This window comes from Pongo pygmaeus, chromosome 3 (assembly GCF_028885625.2).
Source record: "Pongo pygmaeus isolate AG05252 chromosome 3, NHGRI_mPonPyg2-v2.0_pri, whole genome shotgun sequence".
In the NCBI taxonomy this organism is placed as follows: domain Eukaryota; kingdom Metazoa; phylum Chordata; class Mammalia; order Primates; family Hominidae; genus Pongo; species Pongo pygmaeus.
Window position 1 is genome coordinate 97,652,265 of NC_072376.2, and position 23,205 is coordinate 97,675,469.

Genomic DNA, 23,205 nt, shown 5'->3' on the forward strand with positions numbered 1-23,205 from the left:
GTCTAGTCGTATAAGAACTAGATCTAGACTTGTCCTGTTGACAAAATCCTTCAGCTTTTATTTTTCTGAAAAGGTCTTTGTATCTTCTTCATGCTTGAGAAAATTTTTTGTTGGATATACTATTCTAGGGTAGGGTTTCCTTTTCCCAGCACTTCATATATGTCATGCCACTCTCTTCTGGCCTGTAAGGTTTCCACTGAAATGTGTGCTGCCAGTTGTATTGAAGCTTTCCATTGTATGTGCTTTGTTTCTTTTCTTATACAGTTTTTATAATCCTTTCTTCATCCTTGACCTTTGGGAGTTTATTAAATGCCTTGAGGTAGTCTTCTTTGGGATAAATCTGCTTAGCATTCTATACCTTTCTTTTATTTGGATTTTGATATCTTTACCTAGGTTTGGGAAGTTCTCTGATATTATCTCTTTGAATAAACTTTCTATCTCTGTCTCTTTCTCTGCCTCCTCTTTAAGGCCAATAACTCTTAGATTTACCCTTTTGAGGCTGTTATCTAGATTCTGTAGGTGTGCTTCATTTTTAAAATTTTTTCTTTTGTCTCCTTTGATTGTGTATTTTCAAATAGTCTGTCTTCAAGCTCACTAATTCTTGCTTTTGCTTCATCAATTCTACTATTAAGAGACCCTGATGCATTCTTTAGTATGTTAATTGCATTTTTCAACTCTAGAATTTGTTTGATTCTTTTAAATTGTAACGATCTCTTTGTTAAATTTATCTGATGGGATTCCAAATTTCTTCTCTGTGTTACTTTGAGTCTTTTTGATTTTCCTTAACACAACTCTTTTGAATTATCTGTCTGAAAGGTCACCTATTTCTGTCTTTCCAGGATTTTTCCCTGGTAATTTATTATTCTATGAAGTCATGTTTTCCTGGGTAATTTTGATGCTTGTAAATATTCATCCATGTCCAGGCATTGAAGAGTTAGTTACTTACTGTAGTCTTTGTAGTCTGGGCTTGTTTGTACCTGTCCTTCCTGAGAAGGCTTTCAATTTGTTTGAAGGGACTTCAGCCCCAAGCTCAATAAAGCTGTGGTTTTTGTAGACTTATAGAGATAATGCCATAGTGGTCTTGGATAAGATCCAGAAGCATTCTCTAAATTATCAGGCAGAAACTCTTGTTCTTTTCTCTTACTTTCTCCCACAGGAATAGAGTCTCTCTCTCTGAGCTGAGCCACCTGGAACTGGTGATGGTGATGCAAGCATCCCTGGGGCCACCACAACTGGGATTGTGCTGGGTCAGACCTGAAGCCAGCATAGCACTGGCTGTCACCCAAGGCCCAATATAACCACTACCATGTATGTTTACTCAATGCTCTAGGCCTGTATGATCAACTAGTAGCTAAGCCATCCAGATTTTCTGATCTTTCATTCAGGAAGATTAGTTCCTATAGGTCCTGGGAGGATCCAGAGATACAAACAGGATATATCCGGAGATACAAATAGGAGGTATACAGGGTATACCCAGAGATACAAACAGGAGTCTCTCACCATAGCCACCGTAGCTGGGAATGTGCTGGGTTACAACTGAAGTTGGCACGTTTCAGAGCTCAAGGTACACAGCTTACTCCCTGGGTATGCTGATTATTCAGGGTCCATTGCTGGTTATTCAGGGCCCATGGTCTCTTTAGTTGGAAGATGATGAATTATGCTAGGATTGGGTCCTGTCCTTCAAGAGGATGGGTTCCGTTTTGGTGCAGGGTGTGTCTGTAAACATCATCCATGAGCTAGAGCCTGGAATTGGGGTCTCACAACTCTGCATGGTACCCTATCATATGGTGGTGGAGCTGGTATCCAAGATACAAGACATTGTCCTCTTGACTCTTGCTTTTCTCTCCCTAAGCAGAAGGAAGAAGTCACATTCATTGTTGTGAGCTGCATGGCCTGGCCCTCCTCTGGCTCTGAGACCAGCTAAGCATGAGGAATTGAAGTCCTTTTGTCCTAGACTGCCTTTGAAATTTACTTAGATCCTGAGAGCACTTTGATTCAGGATCTAAGTAAGGGTGGTGATGCTTTCTGAGAAACTCAAGTTCTGACTGCTGGAATGGATGATTCCCCTCTGCCTAGATCTGGTCCAAATGCTCCTTCCATGTGTGCATGCTGGCTGAGCCCAGCACAGCTTTGCTCTACAGTGTGACAAGGCAGCACTGAGTTAAAATGTTAAGTCTCCCAGTCACTGCACTCTACCTTTCCCAGGTGCTTAGACTCTTTGCATTGCATGGCTGCTGCTGAGGGATGGCAGAGGGGTGCCTCTGACAATTTAAGAATATCTCTTACCCTCTTCAATGTCCCTTTTGGCAATAGGAAGTTAAAACCAGGTACTGTGATTGCTCACCTGATTTTGGGTTCTTGTGACTATGTTTTTCGGTGTGCAGATACTTGTTAAAATTTGGTGTTCCTGTTGGGCAGATTAAAGGTTTAGGCTTTTATTCTAACACGCTGCTCTGCCCTGTCAACTTTTATTTTACATTCAGGGGGAATATTGGCAGGATTGTTACATGGGTATATTGTGTGGTGCTGAGATTTGGGGTACAGATCTCATCACAAAGGTAGTGAGGATAGAGCCCAATATGTAGTTTTTCAACCCACAGCCCTCTCCTTACTCCACACACTTACTGTTACCCATTTTTTATTGTTTCCATATCTATGTAGATGTGTGCTCCATATTTAGCTCCCATTTATAAGTAAGAACATGTGGTACTTGGTTTCCTGTTCTGGTGCTAATTTGCTTAGAATAAAGGACTACAGGTGCAAAAGACATTATTTCATTCTATTTTTATGGCTGCCTAGTATTTCCATATGCATATGTAACACATTTTCTTTTTTCAAATCACTGTTGATCGGCACCTAGGTTGATTTCATGTCTTTGGTTATTGTAAATAGTGCTATGATGAACATGCAAGTGATGTGCCTTTTCGGAGAGTGATTTATTTCCTTTTGGGTATATACCCAGTACTGGGATTGCTGGTTCTAATGGTAGATCTGTTTCATGTTTAGGAGAAATCTCCAAATTGTTTTCCACAGTGGCTGAACTAATTTACATTGCCACTAATGGCATATGTGTTCCCTTTTCCCTGCAGCCTCACCAGCTCTGTTATATTTTGACTTTTTAATAGTAGCCAATCTGACTAGTGTGGGATGGCATCTCATTGTGGTTTTGATTTGCATTTCTCTAATAATTAGTGATGTTGAGCATTTTTTCATGTTTATTGCTCACTTATATGTCTTCTTTTGAGAGGTAAAGTCTTTTCACATACTTGATCCATTTTTAATGGCATTACTTTTTTTTTCTTGATTTGTTTAAGATCTTTATTGATTTTGGATATGAGACCTTTGTCAGATGTATAGTTTGTGAACATTTTCTCCTATTCTGTAAGTTATCTGTTTACTCTGTTGATAGTTTCTTTTGTTAGGCAGAAACTTTTTATTTCAATTAGGTCCCACATATCAGTTTTTATTTTTGTTGCAGTCGCTTTTGAGGAATTGGTCATAAATTCTTTCCCAAGTCCAATGTCTAGAATGGTGTTTGCTAGGTTTCTTTTAGGATTCATATAGTTTGACATCTTTCATTTAAATCTTTAACCCATCTTGAGTTAATTTTTAAATATTTAACCCATCTTGAGTTAATTTTTATGTACAGTAAAAGACAGAGACCAGTTTCATTCTTCTGCATACAGCTGTCCAGTTATCCCAACAGCATTTATTAAATACTGAGTCCTTTTCTCTGTTTTTTGTTGACTTTCTTGAAGATCACATGCCTGGAGATGTGCGGCTTTATTTCTAGGTTCTCTGTCTTGTTCCACTGGTCTATGTGCCTACTTTTTCTTTACTTTTTTTTTTTTTTAACTTTTTTACCCATAACTTGCTGTTTTGATTACTGTAGGCATATAGTATAGTTTGAAGTTGGGCAATGTGATGCCGCCAGCTATATTCTTTTTGCTTATGATTGCTTTGGCTATTTGAGCTCTTTTTTGTTCCATATGAACTTTTGAATAGTTTTTCTAATCTTGTGAAGAATGACATTGTAGTTTGACAGGCACTTACATATGAATTTCTTTTGGCAGTAAGACCATTTAAACAGTATTTATTCTTCCAATCCATGAGCATATAATGTTTGTTATTTGTTTGTGTCACCTCTGATTTCGTTCATCAACAGTTTTTCTCATAGAGATCTTTTACCTCCTTGTTGAGATGTATTCCTAGGTTTTTCATTTTACTTGTGGCAATTGTAAATTGGATTATTTTCTTGATTTACTCTCAGTCTGTACATTATTGATATATATATATATATATATAAAAATGATACTGATTTTGGTACATTGATTTTGTATCCTGAAACTTTACTATAGTCATTTATCAGTTCTAGGAGCCTTTCGAGCCTTTCACAGAATCATACCATGAGCAAAGAGAAATAAATTTACTTCTTTTCCTATTTGGATGCCTTTTATTTTCCTCTCTTTCTTGATTGCTTTGGCTAGGACTTCCAGTACTATGTTGAATAGGAGTGGTGAGAGAGGGCATCCTTGTCTTGTTCCGTCTCTCAAAGTGAATGCTTCCAGTTTTTGTCTATTCAATCTGATGTTGGCTATGGATTTGTCGTAGATGTCCTGTTATTATTTTGAGGTATGCTACTTTGGTGTCTAGTTTGTTAAGAGCTTTTTTTTTTTATCATAAAGATATGATGGATTTTATTGAATGCTTCTTCCGTGTCTATTGGAATCATATGCTATTTGCTTTTGATTCCATTTAGGTGGTGAATCACATGTACTGATTTGCATATGTTGAACCAGGCCTGCATCCCAGGAATACAGCATACTTGATTGTGGTGAATTAATTTTATTAATATATTCCTTGATTTGATTTGCTAGCATTTTGTTGAGGATTTTCGCATCCATGTTCTTCAAGGATATTGATCTAAAGCTTTCTTTTTGCATTGTTTGTCTTCCAGGTTTTGGTATCAAGCTGATGTTGGCTTCATAGAATGGGTTAGGAAGAAGCCCATTCTCTTCAATATTTTGGAATAGTTTCAGTTGGATTGATATCAGATTTTCTTTGTACATCTGGTAGAATTTGGCTATGAATCCATATGGTCTAGGGATTTTCTTTTTGGTTGTTAGGATTTTTATTACTGATTCAATTTCAGAACTCCGTATTTGTCTATTCAGAGTTTCAATCTCTTCCTGATTCGGTCTTGGGAGAATGTGTGTTTCAAGGAATTTACCAATTTGCTCTAGATTTTCTAATTTGTGTGCATAATTCTTTATAGTAGTGTCTGAGAATCTTTTTCTTTCCTATAGGATCAGCTGTAATGCCATCTTTGTCACTTCTGCTTGTACTTGTATCTTCTCTTCTTTTTTGTTTGTTAATCTAGCTAGCACTCTACCAATCTTGTTCATTCTTCTGAAAAAAAAAAACTCTTTCATCTTTTGTATGGATTTTTGCATCTCAATTTCACTCAGTTTTTCTCTAATTTCAATTATTTTTTTCTTCTGCTAGCTTTGTGGTGGTTTATTTTTGTCTTTCTACTTCCTTTAGGTGCTAAGTTAGATTGTAAATTTGAGACCTTTATAATTTCTTAAAGAAGGTGTTTCTTTAATCTCAAGTGAGATTGGAGAAGCTTTTGTGGACTATGTCATCAAATATATTTTTCAAATTGCTTTTTCTCTCTTCTCACTCAGAATGCCAATGAGTCATAGATTTAGTCTCTTAACATAATCCCATATTTTTTGGAGATTTTGTTTATTTTTTAAAATTATTTTTTCTTAATTTTTGTTTGACTGAGTTGATTGAAAGACCTGGTCTTCAAGCTCTGAGATTCTTTCCTCAGCTTGGTCTATTCTACTGTTAATACTTCAGATTGTATTATGGAATTCTTATAATGGATTTTTCAACACTAGGAATTTGGTTTGCTTCTTTCTCAACATGGCTATTTGATCTTTCAACTCTTGGATCATGTTACTGGATTCCTTGGATTTTGTTTCAACTTTCTCTTGTATCTTAATAAGCTTCTTTGTCATTAGGATTATGAGCTCTATCTGTCATTTCAGACTGGTTGAGAACCTGTATTAGTCCATTTTTATGCTGCTGATAAAAACGTACCTGAGACTGGGTTATTTATAAAGAAAAAGAGGTTTAATGGACTCACAGTTACACATGGCTGGGGATGCCCTCACAATCATGATGGAAGGCAAGAAGCACATCTCACATGGTGGCAGACAAGAGAGAATGAGAAAAAGGGAAAGTATTCTCCTTCACAAAACCATCAGATCTCATGAAGCTTATTCAGTACCATGAGAACAGTATGGGGGAAACCACCCCCATGATTCAATTATCTCCCACCCAGTCTCTCCCACAACATGTGGGAATTATGGGAGCTACAATTCAAGATGAGATTTGGGTGGGGACACAGCCAAACCATATCAGAACCATTGCTGGGAGCTAGTGGTATTGCTTGGAGAAGGGGACCATCTGGATTTTTGAATTGCCAGAGTTCTTGTGCTGATTCTTTCTCATCTGGGAGGGTTGGTGTTCCTTTAAGTGTGGTGTAAGTTAAAGGAATGCCAACTTCACCGTAGTGAAGTCAGTTGGATTTTTAAAAATGTTTTTAGAGGGCCAAGGCTCTGTGCAGGATTTTTATTTGTAGCTGAATTCTTGCCCTTGGTTTCACAGGGGGATATATTAGCAAAATATATTTGGCTGTGATCCAATAGATGATGCTAAAGAGTAACTGCTGGAAGATAGACTAGCTTAGCCTTGTGATTCCTATGTATTTCCTCATGTTTGCAGCCATACTCTATAGTGTTGGGGGAGGAGAGGTGACCCTCTCACCAGGTCTACTCCTGGGCCTTGGGGAGCCCCCTCCAATCACTGGCACTGTACTTGCTTTTCTTTTATTAGGTGTTTCAGGCTACGGGGCTTACTTTTGTAGAGACCGTACAGGGAGACAGTTCACACCACTTCTAGACTGGCCCTGCAGAAAGAGGCATGTCCTACTCCTGTGCCAGCCCACAGAACTACATGTCTCATCCCTCTCAGTGTTCTGAGGGTGTTGGCTCCTCCCCCAATTAAATGTCAGCCACAAATTTTAGCTTAGCACTCTCAAGCTGCACAGTGCAGCCTGGGGTGCTGGGAATGTCTTGTGGCTTCATCCTCTGGACACTGAGGGTTGGGTATAGGTGCACTGGAAAATCTGAAGTGCTCACAGGACAACAGAAATGTACTTGGTGGAGCAAAACACCTAGCTTGTACAGCAGTGACTGTGTTTGGCCCGTACTCTTCTGGGGTAGCCAGGCATGGGCCCTGGGAGAATCTGATAGGCAGGAGGACAGATGTGGCCCAGTCCCAAAGGGAAGCTGGCTCTACTTTCAACTGGCCCAGCAGTCAGCTGAGGCTAGAGCTTCTCAGAGGGAGATAAGGAGTCCTGGGAAATGGGTGCCTATGGCCAAGCTCTGTTGGAGCTGCCCCACACATGAAAGCCCCAAGTTCTGTGCTGGCTGAAGCCCTGTCTCTGTCTGTCTGGGCAGGTTCACCTACCAGGTCAAATGTCCATGAGGGACCTGAAGTCTCCTGTAGCTAGGATCCCAGAGGTCCATGGTGAAAGTGGGAAAGTCCCACAGTCCCTTTACTCACCCCTTCCTCAAGAGCTGTTTGGGGCTGGGAACTAAACCTAGCATTTGGGTACTCCATACAGGGGTCCCAGTTTCCTCCCTCTTCAGTCTCAGTGTCTGTATCACATCTCCATCCACTCTTGTTTTCTCTGAAGATATGTGCAAATTATGTTGGTTTACTTGAAATTTTGATCTTTCTCAGTAGAAGTGCCACTTCCTAGCTGCATATAGTTAACCATCTCCATTAGATTCCCCAGGTATTTTCTTTTTTTTTTTTTTATTGGCAATTATTTTTTATTAGCAATTAAAAAATAAAAATACAAGTATTATACCCAATAATGATTTCAGGGGCAGCTAATGTGATAGATAGAATGTTCCAGGATATTTTCTTTTTTTTTTATGTTAGATATTTAATTTATTTATTTTTTTAATTTTTTTTATTTTTTTATTTTTTTCTTTTTTTTGATTTTTTTGAATTTTCTTTTTTATTATTATTATTATTATTATTATACTTTAGGTTTTATGGTACATGTGCGCAATGTGCAGGTAAGTTACATATGTATACATGTGCCATGCTAGTGTGCTGCACCCACCAACTCGTCATCCAGCACTAGGTACATCTCTCAATGCTATCCCTCCCCCCTCCCCCCACCCCACAACAGTCCCCAAAGTGTGATGTTCCCCTTCCTGTTTCCATGTGTTCTCATTGTTCAATTCCCACCTATGAGTGAGAATATGCGGTGTTTGGTTTTTTGTTCTTGCGATAGTTTACTGAGAATGATGATTTCCAATTTCATCCATGTCCCTACAAAGGACATGAACTCATCATTTTTATGGCTGCATAGTATTCCATGGTGTATATGTGCCACATTAAACACATTCAAAAGCTAGCAGAAGGCAAGAAATAACTAAAATCAGAGCAGAACTGAAGGAAATAGAGACACAAAAAACCCTTCAAAAAATCAATGAATCCAGGAGCTGGTTTTTTGAAAGGATCAACAAAATTGATAGCCCGCTAGCAAGATTAATAAAGAAAAAAAGAGAGAAGAATCAAATAGATGCAATAAAAAATGATAAAGGGGATATCACCACCGATCCCACAGAAATACAAACTACCATCAGAGAATATTACAAACACCTCTATGCAAATAAACTAGAAAATCTAGAAGAAATGGATAAATTCCTCAACACATACACCCTCCCAAGACTAAACCAGGAAGAAGTTGAATCTCTGAATAGACCAATAACAGGAGCTGAAATTGTGGCAATAATCAATAGCTTACCAACCAAAAAAAGTCCCCAGGTATTTTCTAATTTCCTTTTAATTTGTTTTAGACTCAATGCTTTTTCAACAGTGTGTTGTTTTCCCAATTTCCACATCATATTGTCCATTCTTGCATTGCTATAAAAAATACCTGAAACTGGATAACTTATAAAGAAGTTTGGGGGGACTTGCTCAGGTAAAAATTTGGAGTTATTCTTACTCCTTCTCCTTTTCTTGTCCTCCACAAATGGAAATCCCAAGTCTGTGTCTTGATACCCCAGGCTGAGATCCTTTCTTTTGTAATGTACTTTAGGGAAACATTGTAGTTTAGTAAAAGAACACTAATTTTTTTGTGATCTGACTTCACTGATTACTAGCTCTCAATACTTGAGCAATCTGCCTGACTACTTTAGACCTGCCTTTTTTCATGTGTAAAATGGAGATGTTATGTATATCCTACCAACTTTGCAGAGTTGCTTTCCGGCTGAAATCAGGTAATGAATATGAAAGTGCCTTCTATTTTTCTGTAGATGTGTCTTCACTTACTCTTGCCTCTGGCTACACTCACTGAAAGCCAGAGTGGGCAGCCATGAGCAGTGCTGGGTGGTCTGTGCCACTGTGAATTGCATTGAGCCTTCTGTATTCTGTCAGGAATTGAGATTCACTTCCATAATGGAGGAATTTTACAAGGGAAAGCGGGAAAAGATAAAATATAGAGAATAAACAAAGGACATAATGCATAACTTCATTTAAAGCAATAAAATGGCTAAAGCCATTAAAGGGGTTAATAGCATCAGAAAAATTAAAATAAGGAACATATATGACTGTGCCTTTGTGCACAAACGTGAGAGTCAGACATTGGCTCAGAGAGAAAAAAATACAGAGCAGAGAGGTTGGATATAAATAACTTACTTCATTTTTGATGCTCAACTATTATACTATGAAGAGTTCTCTTTTCAGGATTACAGGATTTTCCAAATACTAAGTTTGTATTTTGGGTGATAGCCTTATTCCTTGAAAGTAGCATTGGAGAAACTTTTCTATAAGGAATAAAAACAAGAAAGAGGAAGCTGAATTTAATACACTTATTGACTTTCTGCAATAGTTAAAATAATGCTCAGATTATTTTCATTACTTACATTTACTTCACTGTTATAATATTTGAATTTGAACACATTTTGAGCCATCAGCTAAGATAAGACCTACTCTTTAACGGCAATTGCAAGACATGTGGACCTCTTTCTTTCTATTGGTGTATGCTATCTCGATAAAGCTTCCTTTGAGAAGTTTTGGAGTTTTTTATGTTAACGGAATTTTCATTCTCTTGTGAAACATCACATACTATCATTAACTATCTACATTTTTCAAATTGGAAAGATATGGTCCAATGTGGTCAAGTGAATGAGTTGAGGAAATTTATGTAGCAAGAAAATCAATATATGAAAAAATGAAACTTCAGATATATTGAATATACTGTGGTATTTGTCCATCTGGCTTTCCCTTAAGTCTATATTCCCATTTTCACTAAGCTCAGCTAAAATGGAAGCTAGAAGCAAAACCACAATGCTGTTGTATAAGTGTAGTTGTCACTATGGTCTAACAAGTTTGATTAGCTCCATTAACAGGAATGCTTTGCAGGGTTCTTTAAATCAAAAACATAAAAAAACCTGGATTTTCAACAAACTCTTAGTCCTAGCTGGGCCTGATAGCCAATTTGGAAATTGATTGTCCCAAGTAATTGGATTTACTCAGGCTACTGTATCAGTATCATATCTGAACTCTGTTTCTTTCTCTTCAGCTACATGTAACAGACTTCCACTGCCTAATTCATCATTCTGTCTCAGTGGAATAATCTGAGTTTCCACTGACAGAACTGTTTGGCAATGTGAAAAGTCATTAAAAGGCACTGAAAATAGCTAGAGGGATTCCTTTTTATTTTTGTTATTAGCTGTATTAATGAAAAGTTCACAAAGAAAAGAGGGAATAAAATAGCTCTGCTCATAGTTAGTGCTATATTCTGATTCTTATATTGCTTATATTCTTTAAAAGTCAATGCTTTATGGGTTAATGCTCTTATTATAAAAGTCAAAAAGAACCAGATTGAATTAATAGAAGCAGCATTGTCTTCTATATGTCCTTCTGAGGAAAATAGATTCCCAAGATTTTACAGATCATAATCTCAGATTTACAAGTGATTTTTAAGAATCACCTTATCATAAAACTTTTCTTTGATTTATAAAGTTAATGCGATCCTTTCCAGATTCAATTGGAGATATTTTCTTGGTCTTCAGCATTTAGATTTCTCATCACGTTATTGGCAATAATAATATAGCTTCCATAGGATTTCTGAATGGACAAAATTAAATGAATACATGTGAATCACCTCAATATTTTTAAAAAGTTTGCCCATTTATCACTGTCCCCTTTCCCCTGACATAGAACTAGTTCCCCATTCATGACAAAGCATCTTTTATACCATAAATCTACATTAATTTAAATTCTCAAAGCAGTCTTTATTGAATAATGCTGTCAAAGACTTCTGAATGGTCCAAATAAATTCTACAGATTCTCCTTTTTTTTAAGAATAATGCTTATTTATTAATTCACTTGTTTGTTTCTCTCTCTCTTCTTCCTTCCTTCTTTCCTTCCTTCCTTCCAAGAATAATGGCAGAGTAGTTAGACATGAATATCCATTCTAAAAGCTTTATATGCCTTCCAAGTTCAATTGTTCCTGCTTTAAGTATTCATATTCACTAATATACTTCTTTATGATAGACACCATCAAATTGCCAGATAGGAAAGAGAGACTTGTCTTATTTTAAGGAAAAGATTATGCAAAATATAGTGAACTTGGCCCTATGCTATTCGTGCTGAATGTAATAATCCAGAGGAGAGAAATAGGGTTGTTTATTGCTTTCCCTCAGTATTTTGTGTATGCTGAATGTCTCTGCTATTAAAACACAGATCTTTACTAATTTCTACCAGCTTGCTAAATACCACAATCTCATCACCAATCTGTGTGGCAGCAGTTTTATGAAGGTTCTTTGGCTTCTGTGACTTAGCTGATGATGTTTCCTTACCATTAATGTCCTCATTCTTTCCCTCTATCTATTGACCTCCTTCCTGATTTTAGAGGTGCAAGACAAATCTCTGTTCCTCCCAAGGACATTTCTGCCCACACAAGACCCAGGGAGTCTACCTTTCCTCTGCACCCGTATGGCACGCACTGTAACTATGCCTCTTCTTTACCAAGTGTCATTTACAACCTTGCACTGCTCATGTCCTTCTCACAGTTTGAATTCATCATCTTCCATGCCAAATCATCCTTTTTCAAGGTTTCTATTATGGTGAGTGTCTCCATCATCTAAACAGGTGTTCAATCACAAATAGGGTCATCATCTGTGACTCTCCCTTCATACTTACCAACTGCCTCCTTAACATGTAAACGTGAAGTCCTATGCCATCTTAATATCTCTTTCTTCTACCTCTTCATGGCATCTTCAATTCCTGAGCTTAGGGTGTGATCATCTTCCTGGATTACTGCTACAGCTTTCTACAACTGGTCAGATTAGAATATTGCCCACACTTAATCCATTCTCCCTCATGCAGTCAGAATACATGCTAAAATGCAAATGTAACCTTTTCACTTTCCTGCTTAAAACTTCAATGGTTCTGAAATGCTTTTAAAATGAGCCAAAATTTTCCAGCATGGCATACAAAATCCTTTATGATCTAGCCACTACTTAGCTATTTAGCTTTGTATCTGGGAACTCTCCAGTTTATACCTTAAGCCCCTGGCACACTGAGCTGAACATAGATATTGCCCATGTTAGTGAATGTACAATGGGACTTTTCTTGTTGTCTTAGAATTTCTGCTAAAGTTTGAAGGTGGTAGGTGATCAGTATTTACAGCTTCTAAAGAGAGCTGCTAAACATTTCTATAGACATTTCTAATAGCAAAATGGGTTTGTAACTATCATTTTCCATAATCCACCTCCAGCCTATACAACAGAAAACTAGAAATTTAAAAAACAGTTGATTGGAAATTAGGAGAATTGCTAGTGGTAAATGATGCTGTGGTATTTCCCCTCTCTCCATGAAAATCAGAGGGACTGCATCCTCTTCCCCAAGTTATGTGAGGAATCATTGAAAGTATTCGTCATAGAGATCAGAGGTGTCTGAAAGAGGGAAACCCCAAATCTTACAACCTTGCTAGTTGTTCAGTGTACTATGGAATTGCTGGCTTGGGCTCTGGAATGTACTGAAGCAGAGAATTGGATTCCTAGGGAAAATATCCTTTGGGGACTAGAAACATATGTGAACACAGAGCCTGGTAATTTTTATCACCTTGTTGAATTTGAATGGCAGTAGGCTGAGGGAAGTACCAATAAGAAGGCAACAAGGCAATAGTCGATAGAAACAGCATTGTCAGGGCAAGGTTGTGAGAATTTCCTATGGACCAAGTGGATGGTGTGGAGGAAGGAACTAACTCCCGCAGAGGTGAGGGGGATCCATTTGTATTCTCTGTATGAGAGTGTACATTCAGGGGCAGGAGCTTGATGGGGTTTGCCGAATATTGGAGGCAGACGGGGGAGTTGTCTTCTTGAAATGAACACACTGCAGAATTCTCTAGAGAAATCAGGGAGATCTCTAAAGAATTCCCTAGTATTTCATGAAACAACCAGCATTTGAACATTCTCCATAAAGAGCATGCTATCCAGCTGGAGTCAGCCAAGAGAAACACAAACATATTGGCCAAATAAGACCTCTGTCCCCTGTCTTCTGAATCCTCTTCTCTTTATTCCCTACCTTGGGGAAGCTTGGAAGGATGGGGAAAAGATAGAGTAGGAGAAATGAGAAAACAGACCAAGCTCCCTACCTACTGCAGGTCTGGGAGTCATGAGCTGGGGAGAAGAGAGAGATTGCAAATGAGGTGTGATTAACTCAGTTCTTCAATGAATATTTATTGAGCATTTCTTTAATGCCTGAAACACTTCTAGACCGGATTAGACTAAATTTTGATTAGACTAAGATTTTGATTTATGTGGCCTGTAATTTTTAATATCTGATATTGAAACTATTTTTATAGCTGAAAATGACTGAAAAGTGATGGGTTTTGCCCATGATGGCAATAAAGGGCTAGGGGCAGAGAAGATCCAGAGACGCATGTTAAACCCTGTGATGGGAGAAAAATAATGTTGCCTGTGTATATCCCATCAAATGCCACTCATTCAACAAACCAGTTATACTCTAAATATACCTTGGCCTCCCTAATCTTTCTGCTTTATGCATGACTTTCCCTGCCTGGGTCCACACACTACCTGTACCTAAAGTTTCTTGCTGAGCTAAATAAATTTTTACAATGTGTCATTGTGTGAGAGCATTTCCTTACTCTCATGTGACTGATCAGTTCCTTTCCTATGAATTTTAAGGCCCTTCCCTTTCATAATACTGTTTATTTCTTTCTAAATTGTTGGTTCCTTGAGTGCAGAGAATTCCTCTTATAAACTTTCTGTCTCTAGTGTCTAGTATGTACTCATGCATCGTAGATGCCCAGCACATAATTGAATGTAAGCAGATTAAGGGACGAGACCATGCTTTATATTTGCATTGCTTTCTATGGTGACTGAATAACGTGTCATACTTAGGAATAAGTCTTTAAATGTCATTGTTGTAGATCTAGCCACTAGTTGGTGGTCCAGCTTTATATATTTATATAGACAGTGCTGCTGATGTGTGTTTTAGCTCACTATAGGCACCAGATAGCTCACTATAGGCACCAGATACTTGATCATATGAGACAGAGTCCCAGGCCCTATAACTACTGGTGAGTTTCTTTATCTCTAAACTTTAAGAAGATGACAAAAGGATTTGTTCAGAATGACAGAACTTATATTCTAGAATAAAAATGATATGATTTTCTACAAACATATTTTATGTGCAAATGTACAAGGGCTTTGAATCCTATACTTAGATATTTCTCAGTAACAACAGTATATACCCAAGTTAACAGTTCCTTTCTGGTCTGTACACTTCCTCGACTTGCCCTGATGTTCACTTGTGTATCTTCTGGGCATTACTGTCCTACAGATTCTACGCTGTAGGACAGTCATGCCAGATGTTATTATATCACTTAGGATTAGGTGTAGCCAAATTACAGAAAACTTAAAATAATAGTTACTTAAATATAATAACAGATGTTTATTTTTCTCTATTGCAAAAGAAATCCAGAAATAGAAGAGTGCAAAGTGAATTTGGTAGCTCCATAGTCATCAGGGAGTCAGGCTTTTTCTCAGTTTTAGCTCCTGCATCCCAGTGTGTGCTTCCATCTTGAAGGTCACCTCATAGTCTTGGGAGGTTATTGATCTTCCAGCTGTCATGTCCAAGTTACAGAACACAGGAAGAAAAAAGGAAGGATAACAGTGACTTACAAAGAGGCATATAGCTTCAATCAGCCTTCCCAAGAATCCCACTGAGTGCTTCTGCTTGCATTTCATTGGCCAGAACTTACCCACTTAGCAACTGTCTGCTCTAACAGAGGGTAGTAACTGCTGTCTTTTAGTTATAATTGGAGCTTATTGTTTACAGAAAAGATCGGTGACAACTAGAGAATATAATATCTGCCATGGCTGCATTCTTGTATAAGGGTTTACTATTTATCACTTTGTCTCTTATTTTACTCCATGTTTCCCTTCAACACAATATCTTCACCTATTGATTTTCACAAAATGTCACACTTCACTCCAATCTGCTCTGAAAATCCTGGCTGCCTGCTACGTTTGTTCCAGAGAAATCACTTTTGTGTGTTTGCATGGCCTTGCTGCTCTCCATCTAACTTAAATGCTCAGTCCTGCATCTGCACTCTCACAGCTAGGAGCATTCTCCTTGGAGGGCTGAGACCATGGGCAGGATTTTATTTTGTTCCTTTCCAGTTAAAGTAGTCATTTTTGGGGGCTCAGAATATAAGCTGAAAATCAGGTCTGGCTTTACAGCATTTTGATACTTCCTGGCCAAATGATGGGTGGGTAGAGGGTCTCACTTGTGCTCTGAGGTGTTCCGCAGCTGGTACTCATTGGTATCGAGTGCTCTCCCTTGCTGCTTCTGTTTCCTAGGTGGGCCACCTTTTTCTCTGCTGATCTCTTCCTGGGACTTCCAGATGCAGAGCCCTCAGTAGGAGCTGCTGCTTCCAAGAAGGTACATTGAGAAAGGCAAGTGCTTCATGTTCCACATGAATATCATATAATGCTCTATGAGGCTTTGTGCAAAGATTTGGGTAACTCTATGGAATTACAGTGTAGATGGTGGAAGATGTAAACGATATGAAAACAGTACTTTTCCATGGCCAAGAGAGAACCATTTGTGATGCTCAGTCTTTCAGAGGGTGTCGTCCTTTGTTGCTCCTGCACATTAGGTTCTTTCTATGTGAGAGCTACTTTTCTTCTGTAGCCATAGGAACTAGTTTTACACCAAAAACTATTTCCATCCTGATTCTGCCAGTAGTTTAGTTCTCCATGTTTGAGTTACTAGGAGGATAACACTCAAGAGAGTTAGTTCATAGTCACTTATAACATTCCAATTTCCACAGAAGGATCCAGAGTAGATATTCCACATTTCTCTTATTTTTCCCATAGGTTACTGGAGTACAGATGGTATTTGGTTACATGAGTAAGTTCTTTAGTGGTGGTTTCTGAGATTTTGGTGCACCCTCACTTAAGTAGTGTACACTATACCCAGTGTATAGTCTTTTAATCCTCACCCCACTCCCACCCTTCTCCTCAAGTCCCCAAAATCCACTGCATCATTCTTTTGCCTTTGCGTCCTTATAGCTTTGCTCCCATGTATCAGTGAGAACATATGATGTTTGGTTTTCAATTCCTGAGTTACTTCACTTAGAGTAATAGTCTCCAATCTCATTTAGATTGCTTCAAATGCCATTAATTCAGTCCTCTTTATGGCTGAGTAGTATTCCATTGTATACATATACCCCACAGTTTCTTTATCCACTTGTTGATTGATGGGTATTTGGGTTGGTTCCACGATTTTGCAATTGTGATTGTGCTGCTATAAATATGCGTGTGCAAGTATCTTTTTTGTATAATGACTTATTTTCCTCTGGGTAGATATCTAGTAGTGGGATTGCTGACTCAAATGGTAGTTCTACTTTTAGTTCTTTAAAAACCATTTTCCATAGTAGCTGTACTAGTTTACATTCCCATCAGCAGTGTAAAAATGGTCCCTGATCACTGCATCCATGCCAACATCTGCTTTTTGATTTTTTGATTATGGCCATTCTTGCAGGAGTAAGGTGGTATTGCATTGTGGTTTTGATTTGCATTTCCCTGATCATTAGTGATGTAGAACATTTTTCATGGGTTTGTTGGCCATTTGTATATCTTTTTCTGATAATTGTCGATTCATGTCCTTAGTCCACTTTTTGATGGGACTGTTAGTTTTTTCTTATTAATTTGTTTGAGTACATTGTAGATTCTGGATACTAGTCCTTTGTCAGATGTATAGATTGTGAAGATTTTTTCCCACTCTATGGGTTGTCTGTCTACTCTGCTGACTGTTGCTTTTGCCATGCCAAAACTCTTCAGTTTAATTAAGTTCAGCTATTTAGCTTGTTTTTATTGCATTTGCTTTTGGGTTCTTGGTCATGAAATCCTTGCCTAAGCCAGTGTCTAGAAGGGTTTTTCCAATGTTATCTTCTAAAATTTTTATAGTTTCAGGTTTTAGATTTAAGTCCTTAATCCACCTTGAGTTGATTTTTGTATAAGGTGAGAGATGAGGATACAGTTTTATTCTCCTACATATGGATAGCCAATTATCTCAGCATCATTTGTTGAAAGGGGTGTCCTTTCCCCACTTTATTTTTGTTTGCCTTGTCAAAGATCAGTTGGATGTATTTGGGCTTATTTCTGGGTTCTCTATTCTGTCCTATTCATCTATATGCCTCTTTTTCTACCAGTACCATGCTGTTTTGGTGACTATGGCCTTATATTATAATTTGAAATCAGGTAGTGTGATGCCTCCAGATATTTTCTTTTTGCTTAGTCTTGCTTTGGCTATGCAGTGTCTGTTTTGGTTCCATATGAATTTTATAATTTTTTTTCTAATTCTGTGAAGAATGATGGTGGTATTCTGATGGGGATTACATTGAAATTGTAGATTGCTTTTGGCAGTATGGTCATTTTCATAGTATTGCTTCTACCCATCCATGAGCATGGGATGTGTTTCCATTTACTTGCGTCATCTATAATTTATTTCCGCAGTATTTTGTAGTTTTCCTTGTAGAGGTCTTTCACCTCCTTGGTTAGGTATATTCCTAAGTGTGTGTGTTTGTGTGTTTTATGCTATTGTAAAAGGGGTTGATTTTTTATTTGATTCTCTGCTTGTTTGCTGTTGGTATATAGAAGACCTACTGATTTGTGTACATTAATCTTGTATCAGGAAATGTTGCTGAATTCTGTTATCAGTTCTAGGAGCTTTCTAGAGGAGTCTTTAAGGTTTTTGAGGTAAACAATTATATTGCCAGCAAACAGTGATAGTTTGTTCTTTGAAACCAGTGAGAACAAAGACACAATGTACCAGAATCTCTGGGACACAGCTAAAGAAGTGTTTAAAGGAAAATTTATAGCACTAAATACCCACAGGAGAAAGCAGGAAAGATCTAAAATCAACACCCTAACACCAAAATTAAAAGAACTAGAGAAGAAAGAGCAAACAAGTTCAAAAGCTAGCAGAAGACAATAAATAACTAAGATCAGAGCAGAACTGAAGGAGACAGAGACATGAAAAACCCTTCAAAAATATCAATGAATCCCAGAGCTCTGGTTTTTTTTAAAAGATTAACAAAATAGACCACTAGCCAGACTAATGAAGAAGAAAAGAGAGAAGAATCAAATAGACACAATAAAAAATGATAAAGGGGATATCCCCACGGATCCCACAGAAATACAAACTACCATCAGAGAATACTATAAGAACCTCTACACAAATACAATAGAAAATCTAGAAGAAATGAATAAATTCCTGGACACATACACCCTTCCAAGACTAAACCAGGAAGAAGTTGAAACCCTGAATAGACCAATAACAAGCTCTGAAATTGAGGCAGTAATTAATAGCCTACACCCAAAAAAAGCCCAGGACCAGATGGATTCACAGCCAAATTCTACCAGAGGTACAAAGAGGAGCTGGTACCATTTCTTCTGAAACTATTCCAAACAATAGAAAAAGAGGGACTCCCCCCTAACTCATTTTATGAGGCCAGCATCATCGTGATACCAAAACCTGGCAGAGACACAACAAAAAAAGAAAATTTCAGGCCAATATCCCTAATGAACATTGATGCAAAAATCCTGAATAAATACTGGCAAACTGAATCCAGCAGCACATCATAAAGCTTACCCACCATGATCAAGTTGGCTTCATACCTGGGATGCAAGGCTGGTTCGATATACACAAATCAATAAACATAATCTGTCACATAAACAGAACCAATGACAAAAACCACATGATTATCTCTCAATAGATGCAGAAAAGCCCTTCAATAAAATTCAACACCCCTTCATGCTAAAAATTCTCAATAAACTAGGTATTGATGCAATGTATCTCAAAATAATAAGCACTATTTATGACGAACCCACAGCCAATATCATACTGAATGGGCAAAACCTGGAAGTGTTCCCTTTCAAAACTGCACAAGACAAGGATGTCCTCTCTCACCACTCCTATTCAAAATAGTATTGACTTCCTCTTTACCAATTTGGATGCCCTTTTTTTCTTTCTCTTGTCTGATTACTCTGGCTAGGATTTCCAGTACTATGTTGAAGAGGAGTGGTGAGAGTAGGCATCCTTGTCTTGTTTTAGTTCTCAGAGGGAATGCTTTCAACTTTTCCCCTTTCAGTATTATGTTGGCTGTGGGTTTATCATAGTTGACTTTTAATACATTGAAGTATATCCCTTGTATGCTAATTTTGCTGAGAGTTTTAAATATAAAGTGACACTAGATTTTGTCAAATGCTTTTTCTGCATCTGTTGAGATGATCATGTGATTTTTGTTTTTAATTCTGTTTATATGGTGTATCACATTTATTGACTTGCATATGATAAACCATCCCTGCATCCCTGGTATGAAACTCGCTTGATCTTGGTGGATTATCTTTTTGATATGTTGTTGGATTCAGTTAGCTAGTATTTTGTTAAGAATTTTAGCGTCTGTGTTCATTAGGGATGTCGGTCCGTAGTTTTCTTTTTTGGTAATGTCCTTTCCTGGTTTTGGTATTAGGGTGATGCTGGCTTCATAGAATGAATTAAGAGGGTTCCCTCTTTATCTTATGGAATAGTGTCAAAAGGATTGGTACCAATTCTTCTTTGAATACCTGGTAGAATTCTGCTGTGAATTCATCTGGTCCTGGACTTCTTTTTTGTTGGTAATTTTATGACCATTTCAATCACACTGCTTGTTATTGGTCTGTTCAGGGTATCTAATTCTTCCTGATTTAAGCTAGGGCAATTGTATTTTTCCAGGAATTTATCCATCTCTTTTAGGATTTCTAGTTTATGTGCACAAAGATTTTCATAGTAGCCTTGAATGATCTTTTTTATTTCAGTGATGTCAGTTGTAGTATCTTCCGTTTCATTTCTTAATGAGGTTATTTGGAATTTCTCTCTTCTTGGTTAATTTTGCTAATGGTGGCTCATGCCTGTAATCCCAGCACTTTGGGAGGCCAAGGCAGGTAGATCATGAGGTCAGGAGATCGAGACCATCCTGGCCAACATGGTGAAACTCCATCTCTACTAAAAATACAAAAATTAACTAGGCGTGTGTACTACTCAGTAGTCCGAAGCAGGAAAATCACTTGAACCTGGGAGCCAGACTGCCATGAGCTGAGATCGCATCACTGCACTCCAGCCTGGGTGACAGAGCAAGACTCTGTCTCAAAAAAAAAAAATGTGTATTCTATGGTTGTTGGATGAAATGTGCTGTGTATATCTGTTAAGTCATACACTGTTGGTAGGAATGTAAATTAGTACAACACTCTATATATGGAAACTGAAGCTGTTGGTGCCAATAGGAAACAAGACCTTTGGGAAATCTTGACATTTATGAGATGTGTGGAAGATAAACTCATGTAAGTCATTGAAAACAAATTGTCTTTAGCACATATTTTTGTCATTCACACTACCTTTGAACACATTGCATAAATGGCAAGTTCTTAATAGTTTATTTCAATTTTTAAATTATGGTAAAATACACATGACATGAAATTTACCATCCTAGCTACTTTTAGCTGTACAGTTTAGTGGTATTAAATACATTCATAATGTTTTGCAACCATCACCATCATCCATCTCCATAATTCTTTTTATCTTGTCAAACTGAAACCCTATGCCCATTAAACAAAAAGTTCCTGTTTCACCTCCCCTGAAGCCCCTGGCAACCACCATTTTACTTTTTGTTTCTCTGATTTTGCCTATTCTAAGTACCTAATATAAGTAGAGACATACAGCTTGTCTTTTTGTGATTGGCTTACTTAACTTAGCATAATATCCTCAAGTTTCATCCATGTTGTAGCATATTGAAGAATCTCCTTCCTTTTAAAAGCAGAATAATATTCCATTGTGTGTGTGTGTGTGTGTGTCTATCTATATATCATATTTTGCTTATCCATCATCTGTTAATGGACACTTTGGAGTTGCTTTTACATTTTAGGTATTGTGAATACTGCTATGAACATGGTCAAGACTCTGCTTTTAATTCTTTAGGTTATATACATAGAAGTGGAATTGCTGTATCATATGGTAATTCTGTTTTTAATTTTTTGAGGGACCACCATATTGTTTTCCATACTGTTTTTCCATGGCTGTACCATTTTACACACAATGATTCCAATTTCTGCACATCCTCACCAACACTTGTTATTTTCTATCTTTTTGATAGTAATTATGCTAACGGGTATGAGGCGATTACCTCATTGTGGTTTTGATTTGCATTTCCTAAAGGATTAGTAATGTTGAACACCTTTTCAAGTACTTATTGGCTATTCATGTATCTTCTTTGAATAAATGCCTATTTAACTCCTTTGCCTATTTGTAAATTGTTTTTATGTTGAGTTTTAGGAGTCCTTTATATACTCTGGAGACCAACCCTTCGTCGGGTATGATTTGCAAGTATTTTCTCTCATTCTGTGGGTTATCTTTCCACTCTTTTGATAATAAATTTTGATGCACAAATTTAAAACATTTTGAATGAAGTTTAATTTATCTAGTTTTGTTTCTTTTGTTGCCTGTGTCTTTTTTGTTATATCTAAGAAATATTTGCGAAATCCAGTGTTGTGAAGCTTTTGCCCTATGTTTTTTTCCTAAGAGTTTTCTTGTTTTAAGTCTTGCATTTAGGTGTTTAATCCATTTGGGGTTAATTTTTGTGCATGGTGTTTGGTAAGAGTTCAACTTATACTCTTCCATATTAAAAGAGTATACTTCCAATCTCATATATTTTTGTCATTCTTGTTCTTCAATGGACAAGAGAAGCTATCTTCTTGGTAAAGCAAAAATATAAATTTATGAATTTAGCTCAAATAGCCCATTCTTTCTGCCTTTCCCCAGCTCCTTTTACTTTACATATCTATCCTCAGCTCTCAGCCAACCCTCTATTTCTTGGCTTGTAGATCCCTCTTATGATTATTCTTTATGTCCTTAAAGATGTGCAATCTGCTTGCAATTTTTACTTTCTTATAAGTGGGAAATTTTTATAATCTTTACAAATGGAGTCATATTGGGCATAATCTAGATCCCTTCCAAATACTGTGTAGATCTAGCTATTGACTTTATGTTTTATGTTTTTTGGTTGTTGTTGCTAACATTTATAAACAAGCTTGTAAAAATTACTAGTTATTTCTCTTAGCAAAATTACAAGAAGGAATCATTAGCTATATACTGCTAAAATAGATTATCTTAATAAGAAATATCCAAGAAAGGAGCTAATTAAAGTAATAATCATGTCTTTGGACAAGACAATTGAGAGAAGATATACAGGAGGTGGAAATGGTTCAGTGCCAGAAAAAGCTCAAGGCTAGTAACTAGAAAGTGGCACTTACTTTTGCTCCTAAATTTAATCCCATCGGATACTCTCCTGTGCAGAACTGTCCAGTAAACTGTCAGCCACGAACTTCATGCCTTCTCTCTCACTGTGTTGTGTTTGCCTTTTTTTATGATTAGCAGATGGAATGTTCAATTAACTGTAGAGCTAATATTACAGAAAACAATTGTCCAAAAAGTAGAGGACTCCCTTGAGCCCTAATAAGAAAGCAAAGATGAATA

General features: G+C 37.3%; 1 pseudogene; it reads left to right on the forward strand.

Annotated features, from left to right (window-relative positions):
* LOC129034566 (quinone oxidoreductase-like protein 2) overlaps window positions 1-23,205 on the forward strand; it is a 110,271-nt pseudogene that overhangs the window by 84,062 nt on the left and 3,004 nt on the right.